The sequence below is a fragment of the Nuphar pumila genome, unplaced genomic scaffold (genome assembly GCF_984573655.1).
Source record: "Nuphar pumila unplaced genomic scaffold, dmNupPumi1.hap1.1 HAP1_SCAFFOLD_309, whole genome shotgun sequence".
In the NCBI taxonomy this organism is placed as follows: Eukaryota; Viridiplantae; Streptophyta; class Magnoliopsida; order Nymphaeales; family Nymphaeaceae; genus Nuphar; species Nuphar pumila.
Window position 1 is genome coordinate 52,760 of NW_028323273.1, and position 17,849 is coordinate 70,608.

A 17,849-nucleotide genomic window follows, 5' to 3' on the forward strand; every position below is an offset into this window, starting at 1 on the left:
GTGGAGCTGCACATGTTTATAAGCGTGTTGCCACATGGTACCCCAATCATTGTTATCTCAAGGGCTTGCCCAACCGAACTACATAATGACAGTCGGACAGAGTGCTAGACAGCGTGACAGTTATTTCTCGGGATAAGTAACCCAAACTCGCCAATAAAAAATGATGGTTTTGCAAAAGGAATGCAATTTTTTGTATGTGTAAGTACAGAAATGCTGTGCGGTGACCCCCCCGGACGCCGACGCGGTCGCCTGAGCGCTCCTCTACATGGTTCTCAAGCTGCCCTGTCATCGTGCCGACTTGGACCCCTCCACGTGCTCCTCGTGCTGCATAATCACTGGGCCCGCTTGAGCTCTTCAACATAATTCTCCAACTGCATTGTGAGAGTCTTCATGGTGGGGCGTTTCAGTGGGTCGGTCTGGATACAGCTCTGGACGAGCTCCTGGTACTTGGGGGGGCAGCTCCGGTGGCATTGCGGCTGGAAGTCTGTGACTTCGATTTCCCGCAACTTCGGCTTGTGGACCCTCCGCCTCTGAACCTCTTGGCTGTGGTGCTTGCCCCAGAAGTCCGAGTGCCACAGCTCCCACATGAGAATGCCAAAGCCGTACACGTCGGACATTTTTGTGAGGGCACGGACTTGCAGTGACTCAGGGGCCTGCACGGGGAAGGGGGCGGGCATTAGAAATTGAACCTCACTCTATCCTGACATGTTAACTGCTCCTCACTCTATCGTGATATGTCAACAAAGATAAAAGGTGTGATGATGATGGAGATGTTGAAAGTGTTGTCGTTGCTATTTGTTGTCTATTTTCTGCCATTATCTATGTGATGTAATGATGATGGAGTTGTTCCGACCACTGACGCGCAAAGAGCTGTATCACTTCGAATGTGCTGTCTTTGTTGCTTGTTAACTATTTCCTGCCATTATCTATGTGATGTGATTTTAGCTTGTTCCGACCACTGCCGTCGGAACAAGCTAAAAGATACATCATCACGACTTCAGTCATTTGCACATTGGATGGCAGGATCGTAGCATCCGAGAAACAAAATCGGGCCGAACACTGCATGGAAACAAAGTGGCCAGCTCGAGAGTCCGTACAGACAGTTCTTTGCGAGAATTGGGTTTCGACCCGCTCTTGTCCTCATTCTTGTCCCCAAAAACCACACTTGTTGGGGCATCGGACCCGCAGATCACGCGGTCTGGTGAATTTCTGCATACAGCCTGTGGGCCCAGATGCCTGATGATGCGTTCTGCGCCAAAACTACAGTCGAGCACACTCTGGTGAAGTCAACTGCAGGCTGGGAGGGCTGAAAGCGATTAACAGCACATGCACACCCCTGCCAGCCCTTCGCATTCGCCCTTCCATGTTACATCAGCTGCCCTCGGGCATGAGCAGTTGGGCTGTGCATAACATGTTTTCACATGGCAGGCTGTTGGCTAGGCGAGAAAGCATCAAAATCTAGACTATGTCAAAGGTGTTGGGTGGAGCGCAGAACGCTTCCAGATAGTTTTATGCACTTGTATGCAGCAGCAGATGTGGGGCGTGGAGCCGTGTGGTGTGATGCGCACCATGTACGGGACGGATCCACACGTGATGTTGCTGATCTGGTCCTCTCCTCTCCTCAAGTGTGCTGAGAGGCCAAAGTCGCTGACTTTGGCGATGAAACCTCTGGATCCTGCACCTCGATGAACACGGTCAGACAGTGCTTCGCCAGCACCGGTTTCCACCCCCGTGTTGAGCTAAAAAATCATGTATTTCCGGGTATCTGGACCCCAAATCCCGTGTTTATTTGTGTTTTGCTCTTTCTAGAATATATGTGGCACATCAACGAGTCGAGCAGCAGGATGTCGTGCGGCTTGAGGTCGCCGAGTGTGTTTTCAAATATGATCGGCGCATCGTCGACATGAGCACCCTCAGGATGTCCATCTAGTTTAAATTCTGATGCCATTGAGTTTGAATAGGCATCTTTACATTGCAACCAAGCATGTGGATAGGCACAGTCATAGCAGGGCGTTCGCATGCTCTCTACATGGCGGATGTTTTCGCATTTGCTAAACAGTTGCCAAGTAGTTCTCAGAGTTGCCAGTATCCATGTGGATGCATTGGCGTTGTGAAACGGTACATCGTCAAATGTGGAACAGTCCCCAAGTACTTCTCAAAGGTGCCAGTGTACATGTGGATGCGGTAGCGTTGCCAAAAAATGCATCATCAGATGGGCGGCGCACCTGAGAGTCGAGGGCCAGGAGGATATTGTGCGGCTTGAGGTCGCCGTGGATGATGCGAGTCTTATGCAACAGCTTGAGGCCGCGAGCGATGTCGAGGGAAGTGAGGGCCGAGCATAGCGTGACGTCCATGCCACGAGCGAGGGCAACGTGGAGGGGTTTGAACTTCTTGGACGCGGTCCTCGGGAGGTACTCCAGCATGGATCCTCCGTTGCAGTACTCCATTGCAATCCTCGCCACGAGGCCGACCTGGTCAGGGAGATGCAGTCGGCCTGATGTCTCGAGGAGGAAGTTGACTTGGGTCCAACCGCCCGTTGAGATGCTGCGGGCTAGTCGACTGCTTGATGAGTCGCCTTCGGTATTCTGCACGTCAACAGCGGCTGTTGGTGGCAGTGATACCGAAGGGTGTGTTGTTCTCGCCGACGCCGACGATGTGTTGTTGCTGGCGATGCCGTAGAGTGTGTTGTTGATGCCGTTGCCGACGTAGCAGTGATTCGCCAAAATTGGCTTCGACTTCCCCTTCAGCCCCCAACATTCACTCGTTGTCAGGCATAGTGACCCCCAAATCACAGGGTTTTCCCGAAAACGCGGTCAACAGATGGTCGAAGAGAAGCGCACATTCAAGTCGTCCATGACAGACTTGAGGTCCATGTCAATGGGCTCGTTCGTACGGGGGTCCACGATCATTACATCGGCCCAAAGCGTCCGCACGATGTTGACGTGCACTGTCAGGGTTTGGATTGCTGCTTCGCTGAAGGGAAGCTCCTTGAGGACGCGCTGGGCATCCTTGCTATTGGGGTGGAACAGCAGCGTGCTCTTTAGTTGCTTGAGAGCCACCAGCGTCTGCAACAGACATGTAATGTTCATAAATTAGTAATTACTAGTTCTGACAAAATCAGGTTCTTTTTTAATCTGCCAGAATCGCCAAAAAAGTCTTTCTGCAACACTACCGAATAAATAAAGTGCCACCATTGCCTTCACCTTAATGCTTTTGAACAACAGGCCAAACGAGTGCGCAATCAGCGGGATCGTGCCAGCCCTCAACAGGCGCCTGGTGGGGCCATGAGGGAATTGTTGAAGGTCGCAAGGTGCAGTGCCTGGATGGGGTTCGCCTGCAATCCCTCGCCAATCGTCATGCAAAATCACTCGCATGACGATTGGAGAGGGGATATCCGCGGATATTAGCGTGTCAGCGCAGGCTTGAAATGCTGATATCGTTTCAGGCATCTGGGGCCTCAGAATGCGCCGATTTCAGCGGTAAATCGCTGCAAACGTACCTTGTTGCTGTCGACTGTAGCCAGCCACACCTCGCCGAAGCCGCCCTTCCCGAGCAGCTTGAGCTTCTTGATGTGTTTGGGGCGGCCCTCGGCTTTCTGGATGTCCTGCACCAGTGCGTCTAGTGCAGTGGTCATTGTTGACTCGTGACTCAGAACATTTGCCAGCATGTCGCTTTGACCCCGACGCAATGACGCCGCGTTGGAGAACTGAGATTGCCTCCCACCTGCACTCGCCCATGCGTCGTCAAGTGACTGTGTCGAGCCTGGGCGTCCGACAGTGCTCCACCAACCTCGGTGGTTCCAGATGCCCGAAAAATGCCTGAATATTTGGCACTCGCGCAGCGCACCATCAAGCGACTGTGCTGAGAGGCGTTATGAAGCCAACACCCAAGACCCCATTACCTTCAAAATGCCTTCCATAGAGAAAGCCGATGGATCATACAAAAGCCTGCTGCCGATCTAGACAACAGCGGTTGTGTTGAGAGACCCTGCACTGTCATCATGAATGGGCAAGAGATGGTGAGTGGCATACTGTTGATGCCATCTTGGAAATTGCTGCCGTTGGCGCCCAACGTCTTGGGAAGACCGGTGTTTTCGTTCCCGTATATGTCAAGGTCTCCTGGGTAGGAGCGCGAGCGCGGGCTGTTCGTCGCGGAGCTGCCCATGCACATGGTGGATGAGATCTTTCGCAGCTTGCCGAGAAACGTGCTCATCTTGTCTCGCTGTAGGGCGCAACGCTCCGCACTCGTCGACGCTGCAATTGCGGCAACGTGTCAAGGATGAGGACTTGCTCACGAGGACGCTATCGCCGCGTGCAACGTCAGCACGTGTGATTGCGCGAATGGGGTTCGAAGCAGTTTACCAAGTCGTTGAGTATGCCTGTCAGCACTTGAGAAAGAGACAATTTTACTGCTCGATTGCGCAGGATTTATTCCAAGAACGATTGCCAAGTCAACATGAAGCCGTCGTCGTCTTCGCGGGCCTCGTTCCGCTTCGAGGAGCAGAACACACATGGCGTGGCCATCATACCGTGGCGCTGTCTATGCACGCATAGATCACGTACGTCTGCGTCCTGCGACAGGTATTACGCACCCAGGAGGCAACGCGGCTAACCTGGAACCCTGAAGGGTGTGACAGGTCGAATCGCGAACTGTAGCGCGCGGCAGGCACTTGTGATTGCACGAAAGGCGCTCCTTCATTTTACAAAGTCAAGACATGATTGAGTATGCCTATCATCGGTTGGCAAATTGGTATTTTTTCTGTCGTGAGGGTTGCAGGATCGATGCCACGAATGGTTGTAAAGCCAACAAGAGACCGTCGTGTTCGCGGTTCCTGGTTCGGCTGCAGGAGCAGACAGAACATACAGCGGTGGCTAAAATTGCGATGGCGATGTCCACAATACACAAATCGAACGTCCGCCACCTGTGCGACAGATGCTACGCACCCAAGAGGGAACGCGCATAGTCTGAAACCCTGAAGGATGTGACAGTCGAATCGCGAACAGTAGCCGACAGCGCACATAATATACAGACTGCGACGCAATATCACATGAAAATCAGACGACAATGTCGTAATTGGCGCACATACGTTGTGAATTGCTTGTGCCTCTCACCCACTTCGCCAAACCTCGTGCGTCGTACTTCTGTCATCCCGTCGGCTAGCAAGACCAAGCAAGATGTGCATGATTGGGTAGCAAGATGTCATTACACACAATGTCTCAAGGCCCAGAATATCTCAGCAGGATTCGCCTGTGAGTCATGGTCGTAGGATGTGGTAAGAAGACGGTGCCTTTGCAACACATTAGATACCGCACGTCGCACGTTGCCCACAAATTGAGCATTTCACAGAAGCAAATTCGAGGCATGGCTCGATTGCGGTGAAGTCATGGGTGAAACACAGGCATTCCCAAGTCCGCAGCACATCTTCAGTTCTAAGGCGCACCTGACCACCGCAACAACGAGTCAGGTCAAATATCTGAAGCCAGTGCGGACAGACACTTCATCCACTTCCAAGGGTGACGCAGATGCACCTTGCTGATTACTAGGCACCAGGCTTGCGTCACAAGGGATGCAAGAACATTTGTGTCCGTGTCATCCTTCTTTGATGATTCAAGCGAGCTCAGATCTTCGTTAGCATGCCATCAACCGCCTATGAGCGTGTCAAATGCTCAAAGGACGAACTGACTGTCACAAGAATGGGTGCAAGGCCCAAGTGGTCTGAGCAACCAGGAATTGCAACCAATTATACGTTGCTTCAGTGCGAGATATTGCATTCCTGTCTGAGTATGACTTTTACGGTGCAGTCGAGACTGCATGGCCAGAAGCACAGAGAATTCTTGGACCTGTCACAGGCTCTCACTTTGCTGCGCTCGGGAGATAGTATCACGACGTCGAACAAGCGCCAAGCGCTGTGCCACAGGCATGTGCAACACGTTCCGCGCAGGGTTGAGCATGCGTGCTGCTGATCCTGTCGTGAAGTATACGTAGCGAAACTTTCGCGTGCAGCTGCTTTCTGTCAGCGAAAGAGACGGCCCTCGGCGCTGTCCGTGCTGAATAGGGTGTATTGGCCTCTGTACGAGCGCAACTTCTCCTGGCTGAAACGCTGAAATCTGCAAAGTTTCAAACTAACGTCGCGTGGTCTGAGCCGACACTTGTACAGTTCCTTTCCCGAACCTGCTTTCGCTCTCGCAAGTGATGCAGAACCTTTCAAGTCTTCGGCAACTGGGCACCAAGCCGGCGGCAACAGAACTTGGGACAAACGCATGGCGCTTACGAAGGTATGGTCACTCCGATCACAGGGCGTTCATGCCGCGGTAGCAAAGCTTGAATCCAGGCACAGTCCTTCGTTGTCCATTTAGCGTTGTCCACGTAAATACCTGGGCATTTGGTGCGTGGAATTCTTGTCGTCTATGAAAACACTGTTCTGCGAGTTTTGCATTCCAACAATCACCGGCATGCCATATCTCTGAGATAGCAAGCGTTTCGGGTGCAAATGTGCCACACCCTCATGCGGCTGCAGAGCGAACGGACATGCCAGATCGGGCAAAGCCACAATCACGTTTGATACATATTGTCAGGCATCATCTCAGTGGAATCTGTTAGCTCGGTGAAAGCTCGTATCCAGCACATGCTGCCAAATCGTCCGACCCAGTGTCAGCGAACTGCTTTGCGGCTCCACTCATTGTGAGCGAAGCTTGTATTCTACATTACGTGATAACCTCCGCGCACCTCATCAGACGTACTTGTGAAAGCCGCGCAAACCATTCAGCCATCTGGCACGTTACCGCCAATGAGACGACGCACACGCATTTCGTCGTCTACGCTGCAGTTCATCGTCCTGGCACATCTTCCCACCCATTCGCTTTCTGTTGGTATCCTTCATGCACAAGCAATCACGATCGCCATGACCGTGACTCCCTTGGCCATGATACGCGAGTGACGTGGAATCGCTTGTGCAGCTTTCGGATTCGTGCCAGACGTGACGCAAGCAGGGGGGTCGTGGTTGCGCCACGAGCGCAAAAAGATTTCGATCGCTTCGAACCCCCACAGGCGCCCCCACTGGACTGCCCCCCACCTCCTCCTCCCGAGACGCCCCCAAACGAGAACCCTTTCCCCACCCGCCGGGACCTCTTCTTTCTCCTTACCCTCGGGTCAGGAGCATGGTGGCTGAAGCTTCGAAGCTTAGAGCCGGACGTGTATTTTGGCACGACATCTAGGGGCGTCAACTATATGGTACGCATTCCGAGAGGGTTGTGCGGTAAGGGCGATCTGTCCTTCCACTAAGCTCTCGTAACCATGCTTGTATGCTTCAGGGCATGAAATATTTGTCACGTCTGTCCCTCCGATGTGCTGGAGTGCATTACAAATCACGGAAATCTGAAAAATGGGAAATATGCACATCTTGCGTTTGCCGTGCAGGTGACACCCAGCGGGGACGCGTACGGCCTGTTTGTCACACCCCGGAGCGGTAGCGGCCAACGGCACCTTCTCATGGTGGACCTGGCCGGCAATATGTACTACGACTCAGACGACCGTGATCAAGGAATGTACATCGTGCGTGTCTGCTTCTTGCTCTCATCTGTGAGATGTCATGGTTCTCATGCGAACAGCAGACGGCATTGGAGAAGGGGACTGGCCTGGGAGTGACTCATCTGTGAGTCACCAAGCTGACGATGATTGACTGAATCGCTGAACTCTGACTGGGCATGACAAGGCTAGGCAGAACCTAGTGCGTTCAGTTGCCTGCTTATTCGCGCCACATGCTCCAGAGGGCGACTCTGGAGCCCTCTGGAGCCTCTGGGGCCTCTACAGAGAATGGCGAATTACATTGTTGGAGCATTCTGACATTCTCTCGTATTTGGTTTCCTGCTGATCGTCCCATAATTGAACCTTTTTCGGGCGCACGTCGATGCAGACATAATCGAGACATGTATATAGAGATAATGGAGTCCATTTAACTCTGTTTCAGTGCAGGTCGACACGAACATGAACGTTATTAACGCATTCGTCACCCCCGATGGTTCGGTAGCGAGGACTCGGCTTGGGAATCTGGCAGACGTGAAGGCCATCAGCATCTCTGCCATCGGCAATGTTAAGCTGGACAAGGAGAGGGTGGTTTGGGCGTTTACGGATGACGAGGAGCCCCTGGTGGTCGACCCAAGGGCCTTCCTTCAGAGCGACGCACAGGTGCGGTGCCCCTGGGGCAGGCTGGGATAGCGAATAGAGGGAATTTCTGGGAGATTTGGGAAAGTCGTTGGAATTACTGTTTGAGTAGCGACTCACGCATGCACCGCGGCTAGTACAAGGTTTGTCGTTACAACAAAAGTGGAGCCTTGTTCATGTAAAAGCAGTCCTTCATTTGTGTGCGGTACTAGCATCATTCACTTTTGGATGATACTTGAGCTATCTGACAAATGCTGTTTCTTGACCAACTTGTGCGGATTACTGCGTCTTGGCCTTCCTCCAGAGCGACGCTCAAGTATGGTGCCCCAAGGGAAAGCTGGGATAGGGGGTGGGGAGTTTGCGCGGATGTGTGCAATTTTGGGTCTCAGCCCTCATTAGTACGCAAATTAAGGGGACTCGTGAAACAGAAATTTCACCAGTCTAGATTTTCATGAGCCCCTGTTTGCTAACACTTATTGCATGCTGCAGGGGAACGGTGTGCTGGCATATCCAGCGGTCGTCGACGAAGGTATCATTAGGGTGAAGGAAGCTAGAAAGGGATTTTTCAACTTTGGTAGGCGGGAGACGCTTGGAGGGGATTTGTCACGCAAGGATCCGTAGACTTTAATATAATGCCACCATTTGCTTCAAGGAGTTGGTGTATTTGGTTGAGCATCGTCGAATGCAACTGCTTTGAATTGTTTAATTTGATCTGTGCTAAAGCTGAAAGCAAGCAAGGGCTTCCCAAGCTGTAACATTGTATTGATTGAAACTGTCAATCTGATCAGCATCAGATGCTTGTATTGAATTTAACCAACGGAACACCGAAGTGCAAACGACCGACCTACAGGTGCCTGGTTACAGGCAAGGGGGGGAAGAGTCTCCTCCGTACACAATCCTCAAAGGCACACAGAAAAGAATACAACAGTTTCAAACTGTTGCATGACAATGTGAGAGGTGGAAGTCGTATGCAGCAAATCGAATGGGTAGCTGGTGTGTTCCTCATCTGAGAGTGGTCCGTGCTTTCTCGATTTCTGACTGAGGAAAAGCAATGTGTACCGTGGGCCGACGCGCTCTAGGGCGTTGGTCGGGTGGGCCGGGAGGCGTTCATCCGGCATGCATGTCCTGATCCATGTCATGGAACGTCAGTGATCATCATGGACCATGATGTTGTTCGCGAATGCGATAATGGTGATGGTTAGCACTGTATGTTTACAGGCTGTGCTGCGATGTTTTGTGCCTGTCTATGTAGAGTACTTGGCACGAGCCTTGCGCACAAAACCTTGCAAATGATAGCGTTTGGAGAGCGGCTGCATGATCCTGAGCTAGTTCAGACGTCATCTGATATACCTGACGAGATGGACGCTACTTTGCACAAAATTGCTTGCTCGTGAGATAATTGCGCCGCTGTGCTACGTCGTGTGTCATTCGTTGACTCTGATGCTACACGTTTGATTTCTGTGTGGATAAGATGAAATTCAGAGAAAGGTGTGCACTCCATACTGATAACCTTCGTCTCATGTATCCCACTCAGTAAAAGCAGCTCGGATGCTGGCGAGCAAACTGATTGGCATCCCTGGCGCATGGCATCTTTCTATTGATCTTTCACACGAATGTGCGGACGTGAAATTTGTCACGCATTTTTTATGCATTGTGGCGTATAAGTGGTGGCTTTGCTGCTGTCGTTTTACGTCGTGCTGTCGTGACAAGATAACCCTGTATCAAGGTTGCCAACTAAGTCTGTGAAACCACCTGTTGCCCAACTCAGCTTTCAACTATCTACACCACAATGCCCTGAAAACTACTCTTTCCTACCCTCGTAACGTGGCGTACCAATCTCGGTGCGCATGTTTTCATGCCTGCTGGAGTTGCTGTAGTGCTGCGACAACGAAAGCAGGCGTATGATGCAGCCACGTTCATGGAAGTAGAATGACTATGCATTTTGCATACTACTTGACTGGTGTTTGGTTCTTGTCATCGATGGAGGTTCTCATCGACCAGTTTCGGCGAATTTGCGCTCTTCTTTGCCTTCGCTTTCTTCAGGTTGCTTGTTAGAACGAAGCATGTGACATTGAAATGTTTATAAGTGTCCTTCTTTTCCTACAACCAGACGCAATTGCGTTTGGTTTCTTGCGCTTGATGGCGATGGAGGAGAGTGTTGGAGGACCTCACGAAAACTGACTGCTCGCTTCCCACGCACAAATGCAAACGCGAATAAATCAGTCTGATCTTTCAGACGGCTGAAATTCAGGCCCGCCAGCTTCGTCTAATCGCATCGCAATGGAGCAACCCGTGCGTCGTGAACCAACGCGCATCACCGACTTGCCAGACGTCCTGCTGGTTCGGATATTCAAGCGCCTTGCAGGCCACAGCGTTGCGGGCGTCTGCAAAGCCTTTCAACGTGTCTACCACGGCAACGCCACCTCCGTCACGATCACCCGCGACTTTGACAACAATCTGGATGCCAGCCTGGCGCGTGTGCTCACGCAGTGCCCAAAGCTCTCCCATCTCGACGCGTCAGCATGCGACATACTACGCCCCTGGCCTACTCACACGCTGAATCAGCTGCACTCTCTCACAGTTCGCGTGGGGTGGCAGCCGAATGAAGTTCCGCCGAGTTTGGCGAAACTCATCACGGTCGGTGACTGGGATGGGGGTTCGGAGCACTGGGTTGACGACCTGATGGAGTATCTGGACAATGCGGGCTCAAACTGCATCGTGCACGCAAATCAAGTGAGCATCGTTGCCAATGTCGGCTGGAGCTCATGGAAGCACTCGCGCGTTCGAGCCAAAATATTGCTGTACAGGTGCGCGGGTGACGCACGGTCACGTGACTGAAATACTCATCCGTGACATAGACAGGCTCGGCAGTACAGACACGTGAGTGAAAAGAAACCTTTCGTGGTTGCAAGGTAAAGCTTTACGTTATCTAGCAGGGCAGCACGCAGTGTTTCGCCAGGTTGGGGTCCGACCTCCAATTCTGTCCCCAATATCCATGTATTTGCAGAAGACTGGACCAAAAATCGGTCTGCCTGGCGAGCAATTGGCATCAACAGTCACCAGTCACATGGTATGCGCAGTGCATTGCATAGGACTTTGCAATCTGTCAATCCATGGCTTTGCGAGCCGAGCACAAGCATGGCTTTTCAGACGCGCAGTTCAACATACAGCAAACCCTGCCTCCGATCCGATTGAATCATCGCTGTGGGTGTGCAGGGACACATCCTCGCCAGACACTGTGTTGCACGGGTTCAGATGCTTGAAAATGCCTGATGCATCGACCCATTCATGGTCAAATGGTTGAACTGCCACATTCGATTCGAGGGATCGTGCATTTGAAGCTTGCTTTGGGGCAAGCCGTTTCTTGATATGCCCAGGACGCTGATGGTTAGAGAAGTTGCGCATGTAGCCAATCCCGCCTGCCAACAATCGGCGGCGTTCATGAATTTAATTCCTTCCGGGACCCAATCTGCAAAACAGAAACGAAACTCTGTGCAGGGAGCCTATTCTTGGCACACTGGCACCGTTGGAGCTTTGCAACCTCTCCCACGTGGAGGGGCTCGTCTTGCAGGCTTGCAGCTGTCTCACGTCGCTGGAGACCCTCTCTCGCGTGAGCTTGCAACGGTTGGAGCGCCTGGAGCTCGCTCGGCTACGCATGCTGACTTCGCTTTCAGGTATGTGCTGGTTGTCTCTTTTCTCTTCTCCACGTAATTGATGCTGATGTATCGTTTTACAACACTACCGCATCCACATGGTCGTGTGGCAACTCCAAGAATCAAAATAGTTGCCACAATCCTGATCGGGGCTATGCTTGCTTTGGGACAGAGGAGCAATAAGAAAAGGAGCAGCTCGCAGCCGAGTGCTTGTTGTACGTTTCGCTTGTTGTATGTTACAAGGCCTCGACCGCTACGCGGTCTCAGCTCTCGCAATTTACGTTTGTTTAGTTTGACTGGACCACAGCCCGTGAGCTCCCCTTGCATGGATAGATGTACTAGGCCTCGGCCGCGCTAGGGGCGCTCTCAGCTCTCGTAACCTTGCTTTTATGCCGTAGCAAAACAACAGCAACATGTTGTGTACACTCAAGCAGACAACTTTGTTTTGACAACACTACCGCATCCACATGGACATCGGCGACACCAATAACTGCTTGGTTCCCAGGTGAAATTTCCGGGGGTGCTTCACAGATGGTGCCACATCCTCAGCTGCCGTGACCGGTATCGACCTCGCAAACGGTCTCTACAGACGGCAGACAGTATGGAACACCTAGGAAATATTGCTGACTATTGCTCGCTGGATTCTGCGAGAGCTGTCACAGGCCGACTGGAATGGAATGCCGGCAACTACTGGAATTTCTATGTGAGTAAGCTTGGGATGTCAGCTCCGCTGCACCAATCGGAAAGCGTACGACTGGTATATTTTCACCGTCGCTAAATGCTTTGTATTTACCTTTGGTGCTGGTTCTATGAAACAGAGGAGCGTGAGTGAGCGTGCCTGATAAATCTCGATGCTGGGCACCCTCTCGCACAACCCGCGCCGCATTCTGACATCACATGAGCACACAATGAGGCCTTGAAAGATAGGGCTTTAGGCGAACCTTTAGAGGCCGGAAGGGTACAACCAAGTGGTTCTTTCCCATAGCGACTCGCAAGGTTCTCATCAGGGACTTCCGGCGTTGTGATTCCAATGGTCTCTGGTCACGAGATACCATTGGACGCAGAGCTCGGTCAACAAACCGCGCCATTTTCGATCCCATGTGAGTGCACAAGAGGGCTTTGAAAGAGAGGGGAAAGTTGGCAAAAGTTTGTGACGCCATATGGTAGGCATCCTGTGTGAACAGTCACAATGACTGTGCGCCCGCCCCGTCGCAACGATGTATCGACATCGTGTCCACGCTGCAGTGTAACAGCTGTCCAGTCACAGTGACTGTCCGTGCAGGCCTGAGTGGAGCGCGTCTTACCGCCCTCACAGCCATCGTAGTCGACGGCCCCTGTGGCCTCGTAGCCCTGGACGGAACGGATGACGCGGGCCTCGAGAATCTCCAGTACCTAAGCGTGAACAGCGTCCCCCGCCTCGAATCACTCGCGGCACTTTCTCGGGCCACCCTCACGCGCCTCTGGGCCCTCAAACTCTCGGGCTGCCCCGCACTCACCACCCTCCGCGACCTCGCGGGTGCCTCGCTCCCCCACCTCCAGCAATTCAGCGCCTGCCTCTGCGGCGTGACGTCCCTCGCGGGCCTCGAGCGCTGCGGCGCGACCCGGCTCACGTGCCTCGTCGTCAACGGCTGCTCGGCGCTGATCGAGTTGCCGCAGCTGAGTCACCCCACATACTCGCAGCTCGAGAGCGTCGAACTCGCCACGCTGCAGATCACATCGATGGCGGGGCTTCGTAGCGCTGGGCTCTCTGCGCTTCAGGCGCTCAGCCTCCAGTGCAATTGTGAGCTCACGTCGCTGCAGGCGCTGGACACCGCCGGCCTCGTCTCGCTCACGAGCATCCACTTGTACAGCTGTGCGAAGCTCGCGTCGCTCGCGCCGCTTGGCGAGGCCGCGCCGCGCCTGCAGCATGTTTCCGCGCCGTTCTGCAACCGCCTTGCATCGCTCGACGGCCTGCAGGGGGGGGGGCTGGGCAGGCTGACGAAGCTGGAGCTCTTCGGCGCGACTTCGCTGACATCGCTGGCCGGGCTCGCGGGCGCGGGGCTCACCGCCCTCGAGCACCTCTCGATAGGCGCGTGTGCGGCGGTCCATGACGTCGACGCTTTCTGCAGCGCAGGGCTCTCCAGGCTCGAGATGCTGCACCTCAGCAACTGCGGGGGGCTCACGAGCCTGCAAGGCCTCGCAGGCGCTGGTCTTGGCTCCCTTAAGACCATGCACTTATCAGGATGCTGGCGTCTTGAGAACCTTCGCAGCCTGCACGCCGCTGGGCTGGCCAAGCTCGAGGTGCTGGATCTGGGCGGCTGCTCAGGGATCACTTCCTTGCATGGGATCGTGAGTGGCGCGCCACTGTGCGCGGCCGCGTCCGGTCACGCCCCATCATGGCCGGAGGAGCCGCCGGGCCACCCCAAGGCGGCTTGCCTCACGACGCTGCGGTGCTTGGACCTTTTTGGATGCAAGTCGCTACTCAATCTGGACGGCCTTGTCGGAGCGAGCCTCCTCAGCCTGACGAAGCTGGACCTGTCTGCTTGCCAGCGCCTCTCGTGTTTGACGGGCCTTGCGCTCGCGCAGCCTCCGGTGGGCCTTGTTGTTGACTGCACAGGGTGCCCTTTGCTGCGCGAGATCCCGCCTGGTCTTCAGGGGTTGTATGTCGTTGGTATTGACTGAGCATGGAGTCACATACCGTTACAATACCTAGGTACGATGACATGAGCGAGCTAGCTTTTTTTGATATCGTTTTCTACGCATGTACCTGAAAGATTCACACGTCTAAAATGTAGAATCGGCGACGAGTCCCAAACCGTGACCATGACCGCCCGTTTGTTGGTATTGTTACGATAGTAGGCGGGTCTGATGGGATTCTATGGGATTCTATGCTAGAGGGGTAAATGGGGCTTGTTGCTTGCGAAGCTGCTGGAATGGGATGCTTCTGCAAAGAGCGAGGGTTACTCACTACTGTAGCATATATTCACGAAATGGTCATCAGTGATGAAATTTGTTATTTGTCTGCCATGACAGACAAAAGCCCACCCAGTGTGACGTGTGACATTAATAGTGTGTCCGTCACTTTGGACGAGGCACTGCCGCCGCAGGCGATTCAAGACCAGGGCTCACACGGTGCGGAAGGCACCTTACAAATGTTTGGACAATCTCCGTCAATTCGGATAAAGTCACAAGCCTGTCATGTGATCTTCATGATTGTGCCGTCCGGAAGGACATGGGCGCCGGCTTGACACGTGACTGTCCAATTCATGAAGTGCCTGCGTTAAGCCTTTGTCTCCAAGACACCCGCAGCAAGGCGATCTGCAGACGCAGATTTGAAGCCCAGGCATGTGTAAAGACCAGCTCAGCAGCAGTTCAGACAGCCATCTGGAGCCATTGATCTGTCGATAATCAAGTCTGCGATTGAGACATGTAACAGGGTGGGGAAGGGTGCACTAGACTGCCTGGTGTATTACACCAGGCAGTCGTGACCGGTTTTGACCTACACGGCTAGCCTGAGCTTTTCGGACAGCAATAAACGGGGGAACTTTTTGGGAGCAGTACATCATTTTTGGATACTTGTTGTATGAAGATACCTGAAATTTCACCGTATTTTCTCTGTGTAAATTTGGCGGCGAGTCCAAAAAGGTGGCAGTGACCGCCCGTTTGTTGGCATTGTTGAAATAAAAGAAAAGAGGTTTTGTTACAGTATGAAACCCATCCTTCTAAGCCAAGCACACACACGCTGTACAAGGCATCGTGAATAAATAAGCAATTATGGTAAATTCCAAGCACAAAACATCAAGTGCAAGGCATCAAGTGCCGCCTTTTCGCGCTGGCGTACTTGTTTTGTGTGCTATCACATCATCCCACGCCCAGGTCTTGTTTTGGGTAACTGTCACCGCATATCATTGGTCAGGATATCTGCTTTTTGCGGATCGTTTGGGATCAGTTTTCAAGTGCAAGAGTTCCCAAGTAGTTCTTGGAGTTGGCAGCGTCCATGTGGATGCGGTAGTGTCGTAAAAAGATACCACATAGACAATGGCAAGAAATAGACAACCAGAAACAACGACAGCACATTCGAAGTGATACAGCTCATTGAACGGTAGCGGTCGGAACAACAAAGCCTGTCATAAACGCGCGGCCGCTGGCACGAGCTAAAACTTGAAGAGATCGCCGGTACATGATAGCATTGCCCCTACACAAGCCCATGCTGAGTTCCCGTAGCGCATTGGTGACAAATCCATCCTGATAACATCACCCCCAGCACTCGTTGTTATCGCCAGGGCATTGAGCAGCTCCATCGCCGGCTTGCCCATGAAAAAACGAACGTCTCATGTGACAGCGGGCGGAAGGCGTAGCCATTGGGGTCAGCGGATTGATACTTTGTCCGCTTCACCTGATCCCGTGCGGCTGCTGCGCCACATTCCACTTGTGCGGCTTGCACGTGGGAGGGTGCGCTGGGGTGCACAACCGAGATCATCATTACATCACATAGATAATGGCAAGAAATAGACAACAAGAAACAACGACAGCACATTCGAAGTGATACAGCTCATTGAACGTCAGCGGTCGGAACAAGCAAGCCTGTCATAAATGCGCGGCCGCTGGCACGAGCTAAAACTTGAAGAGAACGCCGGTACATGATAGCATTGCCCCTACATAAGCCAATGCTGAGTTCCCGTAGCGCGTTGATGACAATCCATCCTTGATAACATCACCCCCAGCACTCGCTGTTATCGCCAGGGTATTGAGCAGCTCCATCGCCGGCTTGCCCATGCGGCCGAATGTCTCATGTGACAGCGGGCAGAAGGCGTAGCCATTGGGGTCAGCGGATTGATACTTTGTCCGCTTGAGCTGATCCCGTGCGGCTGCTGCGCCACCTTCCACTTGTGCTGCGGTGTTGGCATTGAACGAAGCCAAGAGGTCGTCGCTGCGGCGTTGGGCCACGAATCGCGCGTAGGTGCGCTGTACGTCGGGGAGGACGGTGTCGACGCAATCATCGTCAATGTTCAGCGCCTCCGGGGCCCAGATGGCTTTCGCCTCGCCTTCGGCGTGCAGCGCCTGCCATGTTTGCATGAGGGTGGCACCGATAGGGCTGGCAAAGGGGCGGAATTGCTGTGGCCCGTCATGCATGGTGGTCTCCGCCATGGCTGCCGCGGATAGAAAGGCAGCCTGTGCCTCCAGCGCAGTGGTGGCGCGGATGCCCATGCCTCCGTGACGTAGTGGCAGGGTCAGTTGGCCGGCGCGCACGTCCGTTTGTTCTGGACGTTGCATGATGGCAAACGTGGCCTGCGCTGCTTTAGCTCAACGCGCTGAATGGAATCACCCACAAGATTCCATGGGGTGACACGCGGCAAGTGGTCGATGCGCATTTGCGCAGACGAGCGCAAGATCGTGAACTTATCTTGTGCCGCAAGCGGGATGTCGAGCAGTGTGTCAATGCTGTTGCAGATGATGTCAGCCTGCTTTTGTGCAAACACTGTGACGAAGGCGTCCGTGCCAACTGGGGTGCCAGCGGCTGCGAGGCCGTCAGCGCAATGAGGGATGCCGAGGGCCGCCGCTATGCCAGCCGCAGCTTGAGCATTGGGTGAATACACTCCACACTTGTTGGGCTGCACATCCAGGCCAATTGCAGCCCCGAGGTCGCGGAGGGCGGGGAACGCGGCAACAGCCGCTGCCTTACCCAGAAGGAAGTTGTCATCCGTGTAAGCTGCGGGGGCAGCGTCTGGGTGTGCCAGTCGCATCTTCTCGAGCTGATCCTGGGTGGTCAGCGAGAAGTAAAGTACGCCACATGGATCGCCTTGACAGACGCCGCATTCTGACATGATGGGTGGGGTGCCCTCAGGCGCCCCGCTGACAATTAGGCGGCTAGGCTGTCGATGCGCCCAAGATCATCACCGAGCTCATCATCATCATCATCAAGACATCGTGAGACACCTTGCTCACTTCACATTGCCGTGCACCAGCTGCAGCTGCACTGTATCATGATGGTCTGGGACATGTTCTGGCAGCACGCCAGAAGCGCCTCCAGGTGGCTGTTGCTGCCACCGGGGTGCA